Below are 14850 nucleotides of genomic sequence, written 5' to 3'. Positions count from 1 at the left end.
ATCCTTAGTTCAGTGATAATTATTTAGAGTAAATGGTATTTATTATTCTCTTATATTTGGACTTTGGGTAGAGGACAGATACTGTTGAATACATTGAAAGGATTTCAGGAAAATAAGGAAGGAAATTTCTTTTCCTTTTAATAATGCAGCACTTGTAGGAATGTAGGCTATATGCTTTAGGCCAATGATCAGTTATACTTAGTTATAGACAGTGATGATTTTTTTGGGCCAATTGTCTGTTATCTCAAGAATAGGGAAATATGCCTGGGCGGAGGGCTGCTGGGGATGTTTCTCTAACCTTTCCTCAAAGTAGGAAGCTACTGGGTGTTGCCTGGTACTACCTCCAACTCTGAGGAGACCTTACTTTTTCATAAAGATATGGAGCCTTTCTTTATAGGATTCAAATTCTATTATGATGTTCTTTAGTAAAAAATTACAGAAAACCTCAGAGTGTCTGCTGGCTCAGTTGGTAGAACATGAGACTCTTGATCTTGGGGTTGTGAGTTCGAGCCTCATGTTGCATTAGGAGATTACTTAAAAAAAATAACAGAAAATCTCCTTTTATGTAAGCCCTTTCTTGTTGACTAGGGGCAGTTTCTCATCTTCCTCTATTCCTTTTAACTTTGAAATATATAGGGACTCTATTTTCCCTTTATTTTTTAATTAAAAAATATTTTATTTATTTATTTGTCAGAGAGAGAGAGAGAGAGAGATCGAGAACGCACAAGCAGGGGGAATAGCAGGCAGAGGGAGAACAGGCTCCCTGCTGAGGAAAGAGCCCCATGTAGGGCTTGATCCCAGGACCCTGGGATCCTGAGCTGCTGGGTTCCTAACCTGAGCCAAAAGCAGGTGCTTAGCCGACTGAGCCACCCAGGAATCCCTTTTATTTTGACTTTAAACTAGAAGGAAGTAGAGATAGAGTAACAGAAGAACAAATTTCTAAATAACAGAGAAGAAGCTTCTTTTATAAGGCTGAATTTAAAACAATCCCCTGAGTTTTTGGCTAGGGCATTTTTGGGCTGCCTGAACATATTTACCAGTCCACTTGCTATGAACAAAGTCACCAGTATGCGTTTATGGATGGTTCTATTTCCTTTTTGTCTGTGTCATCAGGCCATGAGAGCTCTTTAGCTTAGTTACTTAAAGTCAACACACAAAAACAAATTCTCATAAAATCGACTGGAAAAAATTAGAGAACCCATAGGTGATTAAACATCTTATTAGATTAATCTATAAGAATTTAGATACATGTAATTATACATGTTAATTTGTATAAGGATTAGTGTTTATAGCATTAAATAAGTACTGACCCACCCAAGTGCAAAGCAAATCAGTTTGAGAGCAAACTAAATGTTTTTTGGAGATGTTTTCAGACATTCCTCAGAATCTTCTGCTTGGTAACTTTTGCTTAAATGTGTGTATGGTGGTTATTTTATATGTCAACTTGACTGGGCTAAAGGATGCCCAGATAACTGGTAAAACATTTCTTATGTGTCTGTGAGGGCATGTTTTTAGAAGAGGTTAGCATTTCAGTTGGTAGGTTGAATAAAGAAGATTGCCTGCACCGAAGTGGATGTGCATCCTCTAATACATTAAAGGCTTGCATAGAACAAGCCAATCGAGGAAGGGTAAATGTGCTCTCTGCTTAAGCTGGGATATCCATCTTCTCCTAACCATGGGCATCAGCACTTCTGGTTATCAGGCCTTCAGATAGGGACTGAATTATACCACTGGCTTTCCTGGTTCTTCAGTTTGTAGATAGCAGATTATGGGTCTTCTCAACTTTCATTATTGTGTGAGCCAATTTCTAAAATAAATCTCTATATCTATATCTAATCTATTTTACTAGTTCTGGTGTGTGTATGTGTGTGTGTTTTCAAGATTTTATTTATTTATTCACGAGAGACGCAGAGAGAGAGAGAGAGAGAGAGAGAGAGAGAGATGCAGAGACACAGGCAGAGAGAGGCAGAGAGAGAAGCAGGCTCCATGCAGGGATCTGATGCAGGACTTGATCCTGGGACTCTAGGATTATGCCCTGGGCCAAAGGCAGATGCTCAACCACTGAGCCAACAGCCTTCCCTGTTTTCTGTTTTTTAGAATCCGGATATAGCACATAAGATATAAACAAAATCACTCAACCTTAAATCCTCATTTTAGGGATGTCTATTGGTTTATTTTCATTGTTTTTTTGAAAAGGTAAAGTATCTTACAGTGAAGTAAGACATACTCTGATTGTGACTTTAGAAATTATTTATACGTTTATTGGAAACATATCCAATTGAAACAACGTAAAAGTTCAACACTAAGGCATTGGTTATATAAATTAAGATGCTTAATATAATATTAAGTTGTTTAATAAATATAAATATAATTAAAATAGTATTGCCAATAAATGTTTACTAATATAGAAATATCTTCATAAAATACTGCTAAACTTAAAAAGTTAACCTAAAACAAATAAGCATATATATTGTAACACTCAAAAGAGGTAAATTTACATACATAAGAAAAGTTCTAGAATAGCATTATTCTATTGAAATATATTAACAAGTCACAAATGCATTTAAAGTTTTCTAGTAGCCACATTAAGACAAGTGGAAAGAAATAATTGAAATTAATTTTAATAATATATATTAATGGACAATATATATATTTTTTAATAATAAATTTATTTTTTATTGGTGTTCAATTTGCCAACATACAGAATAACACCCAGTGCTCATCCCGTCAAGTGCCCCCCTCAGTGCCCGTCACCCATTCACCTCCACCCCCCTCCTTCCTCCCCTTCCACCACCCCTAGTTCATTTCCCAGAGTTAGGAGTCTTCATGTTCTGTCTCCCTTTCTGATAGTTCCTATCCATTTATTCTCTCTTCCCTTCTATTCCCTTTCACTATTATTTATATTCCCCAAATGAATGAGACCATATAATGTTTGTCCTCCGACTGACTTATCACTCAGCATAATACCCTCCAGTTCCATCCACATCGAAGCAAATGGTGGGTATTTGTCATTTCTAATGGCTGAGTAATATTCCATTGTATACATAAACCACATCTTCTTTATTCATTCATCTTTTGATGGACACCAAGGCTCCTTCCACCTGTTTGGCTATCGTGGACATTGCTGCTAGAAACATCGGGGTGCAGGTGTCCCGGCATTTCATTGCATCTGTATCTTTGGGGTAAATCCCCAGCAGTGCAATTGCTGGGTCGTAGGGCAGGTCTATTTTCAATGGAACAGAATAGAGAATCCAGAAGTAGACCCTCAACTTTATGGTCAACTAATATTCGATAAAGGAGGAAAGACTATCCACTGGGAGAAAGACAGTCTCTTCAATAAATGGTGCTGGGAAAATTGGACATCCACATGCAGAACAATGAAACTAGACCACTCTCTTTCACCATAACAAAGATAAACTCAAAATAGATGAAAGATCTAAATGTGAGACAAGATTCCATCAAAATCCTAGAGGAGAACACAGGCAACACCCTTTTTGAACTTGGCCACAGTAACTTCTTGCAAGATACATCCACGAAGGCAAAAGAAACAAAAGCAAAAATGAACTATTGGGACTTCATCAAGATAAGAAGCTTTTGCACAGCAAAGGATACAGTCAACAAAACCAAAAGACAACCTACAGAATGGGAGAAGATATTTGCAAATGACGTATCAGATAAAGGGCTAGTTTCCAAGATCTATAAAGAACTTATTAAACTCAACAGCAAAGAAACAAACAATCCAATCATGAAATGGACAAAAGACATGAAGAGAAATCTCACAGAGGAAGACATAGAATGGCCAACACCCACATGAGAAAATGCTCTGCATCACTTACCATCAGGGAAATACAAATCAAAACCACAATGAGATACCACCTCGCACCAGTGAGAATGGGGAAAATTAACAAGGCAGGAAACCACAAATGTTGGAGAGGATGCGGAGAAAAGGGAACACTCTTACACTGTTGGTGGGAATGTGAAATGGTGCAGCTACTCTGGAAAACTGTGTGGAGGTTCCTCAAAGAGTTAATAATGGACAAAATATTAAGTAACAAAATTATTAATGATATTTGATATATTTTTGTATATGAGAATATTTCACATGTTTTTGAAATTCACTGGTTATTTTACCATTAGAGCACATTTCAGTTTGGACTAGATATATTTCACATGTTCAGTAGTGTCATGTGGCTAGTGGCTACCATCCTGAACGATGCAAAACTAGAAGAACATGCATCAAAAAATTAATAGTGGCTGTCTATAGATGGTAGAATTATGAATTTATCTTTTCTTTACTTATATTTTCTAGTTTTTACAATAAACATCTATTACTTTTATAATAAGTTTAAAAAATCCATGTTTAAATAAGTATTTCATAAAGTGTGGTGAAACTCCCATTTGCTTATACCTCCAAGAAGTCCTCTAATGGAATATTACTCTAATGGAGGAAGATAAAATAATCTGTGTTTACAAGACAGTTGAAGTTTATGAATTGAGACTCAAATCAGTACTATAGGTAGTCAGGGGACTGTATATGTGTGTGCATGTACTTACATATATGTCTGTGTGCATGTGTGTGAATGAAGATGGTGTGTGAAGAGCTTTCTGTGAACCCTGACAATTCCCACAGTCATGCGTTGTGGCAATTCCCATAGGATGCATGGTGGCCCTGAGGCATGAGCAACATAGACTTTTTTTTTTTTTTTTTAGCCTTTCATTGAGGATCATTAACCTGAAGTGATAGTCCTTAACATCAGTCGGTTCCATTTTTCTTCACTGGAGTATCTTCATATTTGTTAGCCCAGAATGACCCACTGTACTAAACACAAAATCAGGCTAGATAGTTCTTGGGTTGAGTTCTAGAGGTTAAACATGAATATTTCAGAGCAGTTGGGGCCAGTTTCCCATCAAAAGTAACCTCTTGGGAATTTGGAGTACTCAAGTATTAGCCAAGTTAGGGTCTAGTTCAATATTCCTCTGAAATGACACACTGGAATTATTCTGTCAGAGGGAGCTATGGAATGTACCCTACCACGTGATCAGAAAGCCCTGAACTGTAAACAGTGAAACTTTTAGAATGCGAAATGGAGTCATATGGAGATCAGTGACACTTTATATGCTATCGTCTTAGTGGCCTCATAACAAACACTGTATTCATTAAAATTGCACTTGAGGTACCTTGACCTATGTCAATGATGGGCTAAAATATTGGACTAAATAATTTCTAATTCATTTGGCTTTTATTATACTAAAGTTAATCATAAAAAACTCATATGGTATTAATGCCTGTGTCATAAGTCCTTTATCAAATTTCTACCCACAATTCATTATTAATTTTTCAGGAGATTCCCAGATGTTCTGGGGATGGAGTTATGACAAACATGAACTGGTTCCCCAAGGTTATGCTTAGAGCAGTTTGAGCCAATCTGACAACCTCATGTGCCTTTAAGTATAAAGCACCTGCCAAGCCACATATGCACCAGACCACTGGAATTCCCTGGCATTGTTTTCCTGAGCAGGAGGCTAGGGTAGTGGGGTACTCATGAAAGCACTCAGTATTTCTTTCTTTTTGTTTTAAAAATAGAACATTTCTACAAAATAAGCCTCATCTCTGGTTTCCAAACCATAAAATTCTGAAGCAAGGTCTTTTAGGAAGTCACTGTATTTCTGAATGAAACTTCATCACTAAGTCCCATCATCCTTTTCTTTTTTTTAAATTAAATTCAATTTGCCAACATATAGTATAACACCTAGTGCTCATCCCATCAAGTGCTCTCCTTAGTGCCTGTCACCCAGTCACCCCATCCGCCCCCCACCTCTCCTTCTGCAACCCTTTATTTCCCAGAGTTATGAGTCTCTTGTGGTTTGTCTTCCTCTCTAATTTTTCCTCCACTCAGTTTCCCTCCTTTCTTTTATAGTTCCTTTCATTATTTCTTTAATATTTTATTTATCCATGAGAGAGAGAGACAGAAACAGAGACAGAGAGACAGAGAAGCTGAGGGAGAAGTGGGCTCCGTGCAGGGAGCCCGACGTGGACCCGATCCCGGGTCTCCAGGATCACACCCTGGCTGAAGGCAGTGCTAAACCGCTGAGCCACCCAGGCCGCCCCGCTTTCACTATTTCTTATATTCCATATATGAGTGAAACCATATGATGTTTGTCCTTCTCTGATTGACTTATTTCACTCAGCATAATACGCTCCAGTTTCCATCCATGTTGAAGCAAATGATGGATATTCATCCTTTCTGTCTCATCATCCTTTTCAACTGTTGCAACTCTCTGCAGAGAGTCTGATGATCCTTAGCAAAACCATTTTACTTAGTGAAGATACTAACGTAAAATTAAGGAGATACAATAACTTTATTTGAGCTACAGGAATTAATTGGCATTTTATAGCCCCCTCCACCCCCCCCTTTTTTTTTGACTTAATGGCACAGTAGCTATGACACTTAACTGCTCTGTTCCCTGTAATAGAGAACAGGGGAATGGAAAAATTAGTCTCTCTTCTCTTCAAGTATAGTCACAGAAAACTTACAAACCTATCAAGCCTAGGACTTGGAAAAGATAATTGGGTGATCCTTGTTTACTAAAGATTTTGAAACTACTTCATATCAACCTAGGTAGGCCAACTGCTTTAATAAATAGGCCCCAAAGTGTATAATAGCTCAAATAATAATACAAATTCATTTCTTGCCCATGCAAGTGTTGGGCAGGGAATAGGTGGGCAGTATCCTTCCTCCACACAGTCATTCAGAAGTCCAGGACAATGGAGGCCTTGCCAATTTCAGTATGCAGATGATCCAGGTTTCCCACTAGGGGAACAGGGCAGAGAGGAAAATGCATAGGAGAATTTTATGGACTGGAATTGGACATGGCATGTAACATTTCCACTCACTTTTCATAAGTTAGTATTCACTTATATAGTCTCACCTAACTGCAAGGAAGACTAGGAAATGTAGTCCCTGGCTGGGAATCAATTTTCTTTTCTTTTTTCTTTAAATTAAGATTTTATGTACTAATTTGAGAAAGAGATAGAGAGAGTGCAAGCAGAGGGGAGAGGGAGAAGCAGGCTCCCGGCTGAGCAGAGGACCCCATCTGGATGGGGCTGGATTCCAGGACCCTGGTATTATAACCTAAACCAAAGGGAGACACTTAACCAATTGAGCCACCCAGGTGCTCCTGGGAATCAATTTTCAATTAATCTTTACACTATGGATGAGGGGTCATAAATTTTTGCTTGACAATTAGTTAGCTATCACTGTTTAATGCTCTGCCCTTTTCCTTTTGAGAAATTTAGGCAGATGAAAAATTAAAGCTAACAGATTAAAGAGAACAGATCATTTCCCCCAGGAATAGCCTTAATGATGGTACCTTCACCTCAGCTGTACACTGTCTCCATGAAACTTGCGTAGAGGAGATTGAAGAAGAAAGGAGATGGGAGGAAAGGAGAGAAACACTGAGGGGAAAAGATGGAAAAGATTGTAAAAAAATATGATGAGGTGATAAGAAGATAAGATTGTACTACACTGGATATTCTTGGGGATTAAAGAGTTTCCAGCATTTTACATCTCTCTTATTTCCTTATTGTGCCATAAGACAACTTTAGGTAAGCTGGGCTCTGGGTTCCCTTTACTACAGACATGTTCTAGTAATAGTGGGTTAGTTGTTTTTATCACTACACCAATGAAAAGATAATGCATTTGCAAATGATTTGCAAACTACGCAGGATTATCTGATTGTAATTATGATGGGTTTTAGCATTAGACATAATACACATTTTTAAAGGTTATATTGCTGGGCTAAATGAGAAAATCACAATTTACTGATTGCAATTCCATTTTACTAAATAATGCATTGGTGTGTAAAAATTCATATAGGTAAAGACATACATCCTCAGTGTGTAGCTTGATGGATTTTCACAAAATGAATGTCAAGAAACATAACATTACCAGCATTCAGAAAATCCTCCTGTGCCTATTCCTTTTCATTATACTCTCCTTCTCCAGAGATACATCCTTAACTTTCTATAATTTGAATTATATAGTATGGATTTTTTTGTGACACAATTTATATTGTTGCATATGGCAGTAATTTGTTAACTATATGTATATTCTCTCTCTCTCTAATGTATATTCTCTCTCTATATATATATGTATGTAATATAGTCATATATATTCAAGAGTTTTTTTTTTGTTTCCAGTTTTCAGCTATTATGAATAACTCTGCTAGGAACATCTTTGTACATGTCCTGTTGTCTGCAGAGGTACACATTTCTATTCAGTATTACCTAATAATGAAATTTATATCTCATTGAATAGGCAGATATTCTCTTTCAGTAGATACAGCTAAGCACGTTTTCAAAGTGGCTATAATAATTCACCTTCCCAGTAGCAGTGTATTCAAGTTCCAGTTTTTCCACATCCTAGACAGCACTTATTGTTAATCTTCTACTTCCAGTCACTCTGATGGATATATAATGGTTTCAGATTTTCTGGTGATTAATGAACTCAAGAGCCCTTTCCTATGTTTATTAGTCATTTGGGTAACTTCTTTTGTGAAGTGCCTGCTTATGTCTTTTGTCAATTAAAAAAATGTTACTGTTTTTTTTTAAAACAGTAAAAAAATGTTTTTCTTATTGCTTTGTAGGAATATGTCATCTGTTCTGGGTATGAGACCTTGGACAGATGTCTACATGCACATATCTTCTTTCATTATTTGGTTCATTCTTTTAAATAGGTCTTTAAATATACAAAAGTTACTAATTCCACCATCATTTTCTTTAAGAATAATGCCTTTTTGTGTAATGTTTAGGAAATCTTAGGGTGCCTGGGGGGCTCAGTTGGTTAAGCATCTGACTCTTGATTTTGGCTCAGGTCTTGATCTCAGAGTCATGCAATTGAGCCCCATGTCAGGTTCTGCACTGGGCATGGAGCCTGCTTAAGATTCTCTCTCTCTCTCTCCTTCTGCTCATGTATACTCTCTCTCTATTGAAAAAAAATCATATTACTTTAATAATGTATAGAGTATACTTTTTTTAAAGGACTTTTATTGTGCCACCTTTCATATGTAAATACACAATCAAATTAGAATTGATGTTTTAATATGGTATGAGGAAAGTTCAAGCTTAATGTATTTTGAGTCAACTGGATATCCAATTGACCTAACATTATATATTGAAAAGACTCTTTTCAACACTTGTAGTAGTGCCGTGTTGTCTTGCTCAGATTCCTGTTTACCAGGTAGTGCATCCATGCTGTCAGATGCTGTGTCAACAGTTCATGGCTGATCCTCAGACAACTGGTCCTTTTTTAAAAAAAGATTTTATTTATTTATTCATGAGAGACACACAGAAAAAGGCAGAGATATAGGCAGAGGGAGAAACAGGTTCCCTGCAGGGAGCCTGATGCAGGACTGGATCCAGGACCCTGGGATTACAACCTGAGCCAAAAGCAGATGCTCAACCACTGAGCCACCCGGGTGTCCCCAACTGGTCGTCTTTTAATGGGAACCATCTACCCCTGGCAGTTACATCTCCACTGAGGATGTTCCTGAGCCAGTGAATGATGAATGTAGGAGCATAAAAGCCTGGCTTTTTTCCTTGGGAAGGGTTAACCTGTGTTGGGTTTATGCTTCTGAGCCTCATCCTGTGGATTAAACTATAGCTAGTTTTCATCAAAGACTGCACCTTTGCGTGGCTCCTTCTCCTTTCCTAATTCTGCCTAATTCTCTCTCTCTATAGAATTTTTTTTCCTGAAGGGCATTGTCTCAGTAAATTATGTATAGTACAAACCCAGAATGAGACGAAGGCAGAATCGAAGCCGGGCACAGGCAGTGGACGCGGTCCCACTGAGAGCCGAAGATGGCAGTGAACGTATACTCAACGTCCGTCACCGGTGATAACCTAAGTCTACATGATATGCTGGTCTGGATAAATGAGTCTCTGCAGCTGAATCTGACAAAGATTGAGCAGTTGTGCTCAGGGGCTGCCTATTGTCAGTTTATGGACATGTTATTCCCTGGCTCCATTGCCTTGAAGAAAGTGAAATTCCAGGCTAAACTGGAGTGTGAATACATCCAGAACTTCAAAATACTACAAGCAGGTTTTAAGAGAATGGGTGTTGACAAAATAATTCCTGTGGACAAATTAGTAAAAGGAAGTTTCAGGACAATTTTGAATTTGTTCAGTGGTTCAAGAAATTTTTTGATCCAAACTATGATGGAAAAGACTATGACCCTGTAGCTGCCAGACAAGGTCAAGAAACTGCAGTGGCTCCCTCCCTTGTTGCTCTAGCTCTGAACAAACCAAAGACAACTCTCAGCTCTAGCAGTGCAGCTCCACAGAGGCCCATTGCAACACACAGAACTACTGCAACCCCTAAGGCTGGCCCAGGTGTGGTGCGAAAGAATCCTGGTGTGGGCAACAGGGATGATGAAGCAGCTGAACTGATGCAGCAGGTCAATGTATTGAAACTTACCGCCGAAGACTTGGAGAAAGAGAGAGATTTCTACTTTGGAAAGCTAAGAAACATTGAATTGATTTGCCAGGAGAATGAAGGGGAAAACAACCCTGTATTGCAGAGGATCGTGGACATTCTCTATGCCACAGATGAGGGCTTTGTGATACCTAATGAAGGGGGCCCACAGGAGGAACAAGAAGAGTATTAACAGCCTGGACCAGCAGAGCAACATCCGAATTCTTCACTCCAAATCATGTGCTTAACTGTAAAATATCCCCTTTTATTATTCTTAGAGGACTCACTGGTTTCTTTTCATGAGCAAACAGTACCTCTTCTTAAAGTGCACTTTGCAGAAGTTTCACCCCTTTTCCAATGAGTTTGAGTTAGGAGCTTTTACCCTGTAGCAGAGCAGTATTAACATCTAGTTGGGTCACCTGGGGAACAGAGAGGCCGGCCATGGGGCTCACTGTGTGGATGCTGGTAACACTCACTGCTGGAGAAGGTGCTTTTATGTCATACACTGAGGTGGAGTCCTCAGTAGAGAAATGTAAAGACTGATTTGAATTTCAAGCTAATGTGAAATCTTGGCAGAGAACGTTTTAATAAATAAATGCCTTAAGAGTATTTTAAAAGAATAAATAAATTATGTATACTACAAACCCTATTTCAGGCTCTGTTTCTAGGGAACTTAACCTAATACATTTGTTTCTAGAAGTGGGACGTACACTCTAAGAATGGGATCCCAGGTTGGATCATTTTCTGTCAGTATAGTAGAAATGCCTCATCATCAGTTACAATAATCTATTATGATATGTGGTAGAAGTACAACTGTTGAGACTTCTACCTGTGGTGAATGGGAATGTATATAGGGGAAGAATTTGCACTGGCTTGTTCAGTATCTCTGGCATTTGGAAGGTAGCAGAGAAAGAATATAAGAATTGTGAAATTGGGTGGGTATTGTTGATTGCCATTGAAAAGAGAAAATCATAGGCTCAGGACAATCCATCACCAATTTCATGCTAAGTGTGAGAGTTAGGGGACAGCTTACATAGCTTCCAAAGTGATCTCATTTTTCTACTAGTGAGGGAGAGATGGAGATGAAGATCAGGCATAGAACCTCATTTTTAAGAGTGGCAGAACTTTGGAAAAGGCTGAATTCTCAGCCTAGCCAAATCTATGCTAAAGATAAGTGCCTGATAGGAGATCCCTGGGTGGCTCAGTGGTTGAGCACCTGCCTTCAGCCCAGAGCGTGATCCTGGAGTCCCGGGATCGAGTCCCAAATCGGGCTCCCTGCAGGGAGCCTGCTTCTCCCTCTGCCTGTGTCCTTGCTTCTCTCTCTCTCTCTGTGTGTGTGTCTCTCATGAATAAATAAATAAAATCTTTTTTTAATAAATAAAATCTTAAAGAAAAGATAAGTGCCTGATAAAGAGTGAGACCTTAAGACCTGATATGATTGATGTTATCTTGGTACAGAAACTTGAGCATGCAGATTCTCTTGTGCTCTCTATGTTTACAGATGTGGCATCAACTTTCGACTGTAGGAAAACAGTCTCCCTTTCTTGAAGATTGTGAGGCAGGCAGCAATATTATGTTGGTTCACCTCTGGATCTGCCCTTACTTAACCTTCCGACTATTAGGTCAATACCAGGATTAAATTTTATCATGATCTAGCTATGTAATGGGAACACTATGGAGGGAGTGATTATTATATTAGTATTTACCGGAAGTCCTAGTTAATGCAGCAGGGCAATAAATAAGTGATAAATAAATAAATGAATGAATAAATGAATAAATGATCCTTTTATAGATCAGAAAAGAAAAAATAAAACTGTCTTTGTTCATATATAATATGATAGTCTATGCAGGAAATCCCAAAGAATTGGTAACAAATACTATAAAAACTGTAAGTAATTAAATCAAGGTCATAGAAAATAAGGTTAATATGTAAGAATCAACTTCTTTCCTGTATATTAGCAATGAACATTTGAAACTTGTAGTTAAAACAACACTATTTTTATATTTTTATATTATAACAAAAATTTAATATTTTGGTATAAATCTAAAAATATATTCAAGGTCTATAGGTGGAAAGCTACAAAACCCTGATGAAATAAATCAAAGAAGATCTAAATAAATGTTGAGATATTCCATGTTCATTGATAGGAAGACATAATATTGTTAAGTCAGTTCTTTTAAGCTTGATCTATAGATTCAATGCAATTCCAATCAAGATCCCAGCAAGTTATCTTGTTGGTATTGAAAAAAATATGAAATTTAGGGATCCCTGGGTGGCGCAGCTGTTTGGTGCCTGCCTTTGGCCCAGGGCACGATCCTGGGGACCCGGGATCGAATCCCACGTCGGGCTCCCGGTGCATGGAGCCTGCTTCTCCCTCTGCCTGTGTCTCTGCCTCTCTCTCTCTGTGTGACTATCATAAGTACATAAAAATTTTAAAAAATTAAAAAAAATGAAATTTATATGGAAAGACAAAAGACCCAGAGTAACCAACACAGTATGGAAGAAGAACAAAGTCTAAAGACTGACAATACTTGACTTAAAACTTACAGTAAAGCTCTAGTAATTAAGATAGCATAGTAACAGCAAAGAATGGACAAATATATCAATGGAACAGAATAGATAGCCCAGAAAAAGACTCCCACAAATATTGTCAACCGGTCTTTTATGAAGGATCAAAGGCAATTCAGAAGAGAAAGGATAGTTTTTTTCAGCAGATGATGCTGAAACTACAGGACATTCACATGCAAAACAAGTCTAGGCATAGACCTTATACCATTTATAAAAATTAACTCAAAATGTATCATAGATCTAAATGTAAAATGCAAAACTATTAAGCTTCTAGAGGATAACAGAGAATCTAGGTGACCCTGGGTTTGATGATGGCTTTTTAGATATATAACCCAAAGCATGACACATGAAAGAAAAATTTAGTTAAGTTGGACTATACTAAAACTAAAAATTTCTTTATGAAAGACACTGTTAAGAGAATGAAAAGAAAAGCTACAGATGGGGAAAATATTTTCAGAACACGTATCTGTAAAAAGACTTGAATCTAGTATAAATATATATGTGTGTGTGTGTGTGTGTGTGTGTGTGTGTATGGAACTCTTCAAACTCTACAAGAAGATAACAACTAAATTTAAAAATGGGCCTAAGATCTGAAAGCCCCTACTAAAAAAATATTACAGATAGCAAATAAGTATATGAAAAGATGCTTAGCATCATGTCATTAGGGAATTGTAAATTAAAACAGCAAAGAGCACCATACTACTAGATATCTATTTAAATGGTGAGCTAAACATTGTCTTGCAATATGATCCAGCTATTACACTCCTAGATGTTTGCCCAAGGGAATTGAAAACTTATGTCCACACAAAAACCTGCACATTGAATGTTTATAGCAATTCGATTTATATCTACCCAAAACTGAAAGCTGCCAAGATATCCTTCAGTAGGTGAATAGATGAACAAACCATAGTACAACATTTCCTGTTCAGTGATAGAGAAGAATGAGCTACGAAGCTATGAAAAGACACGATGCATCTTAAATGCATATTGCTAAGTGAAAGAAGCTGGTCTGAAAGGGTTGCATGCTGTATGGTTTAATTATGTGACTTGTTTATACAGATGATAAACAGTTTAGTAGTTTCCAGGAGTTTAGGGGTGGGGTTGAATAGGGGAAGTAAAAGGGTCTTTTTGAGATCATGAAACTATGTTCTGTGATGCTCTGGAGATGGATATATGACATGTATTTGTCAAAACTCATAGAACTGGGCAGCCCTGGTGGCTCTGCGGTTTAGCGCCGCCTTCAGCCCAGGGCATGATCCTGGAGACCCAGGATTGAGTCCCACGTCAGGCTCCCTGCTTGGAACCTGCTTCTCCCTCTGCCTCTCTCTCTCTCTGTGTCTCTCATGAATAAATAAATAAAATCTTAAAAAAAAAACCTCATAGAACTTTATAGCACAAAGAGTAGAACAATGTGTATAATAAAAAATCATTTAAAAAGTGGAAGATCCCAGATGTAATAAGAATGTAACACACCAATCTAATTGCTTTATAAATATATGAAACAGTTTCACTATAGGGGTAGGGGTGGTGGTGGGGAAACAGTGCTGACCTGAGTAACTTTGGAAATAAGTCGAGTGTCTGCAAAAGGAACTGTACTGAGGTATTCTACTCTAGTTGATAAAATTCTTTCTCACAGGGGTACAGGTTAACAATTCTGAAATTACTATATATGCATACTAGAATTGAACAAATAAGCAAACAGATAGCCGATGGTGGGAGCAAGGCGTGTCACTGTTGGAGGTTACAGGTAAGCAAGGAGATGAGGCTAGTATGATCTGTGGGGTAATGATCTAGAGTTGGAAACATTAG

General features: G+C 37.8%; 1 pseudogene; it reads left to right on the top strand.

The window, feature by feature from the left end:
- The first annotated feature begins 9859 nt into the window (after positions 1–9859).
- Positions 9860–10911, top strand: LOC129509824 (microtubule-associated protein RP/EB family member 1-like; annotated as a pseudogene).
- The last annotated feature ends 3939 nt before the right edge of the window (positions 10912–14850 follow it).

The sequence above is a fragment of the Nyctereutes procyonoides genome, unplaced genomic scaffold, assembly GCF_905146905.1.
Source record: "Nyctereutes procyonoides isolate TBG_1078 unplaced genomic scaffold, NYPRO_anot_genome, whole genome shotgun sequence".
Lineage (NCBI taxonomy): Eukaryota > Metazoa > Chordata > Mammalia > Carnivora > Canidae > Nyctereutes > Nyctereutes procyonoides.
The sequence above is the reverse complement of the archived record's forward strand: the minus strand, read 5'-3'. Positions and strand labels throughout refer to the sequence as shown.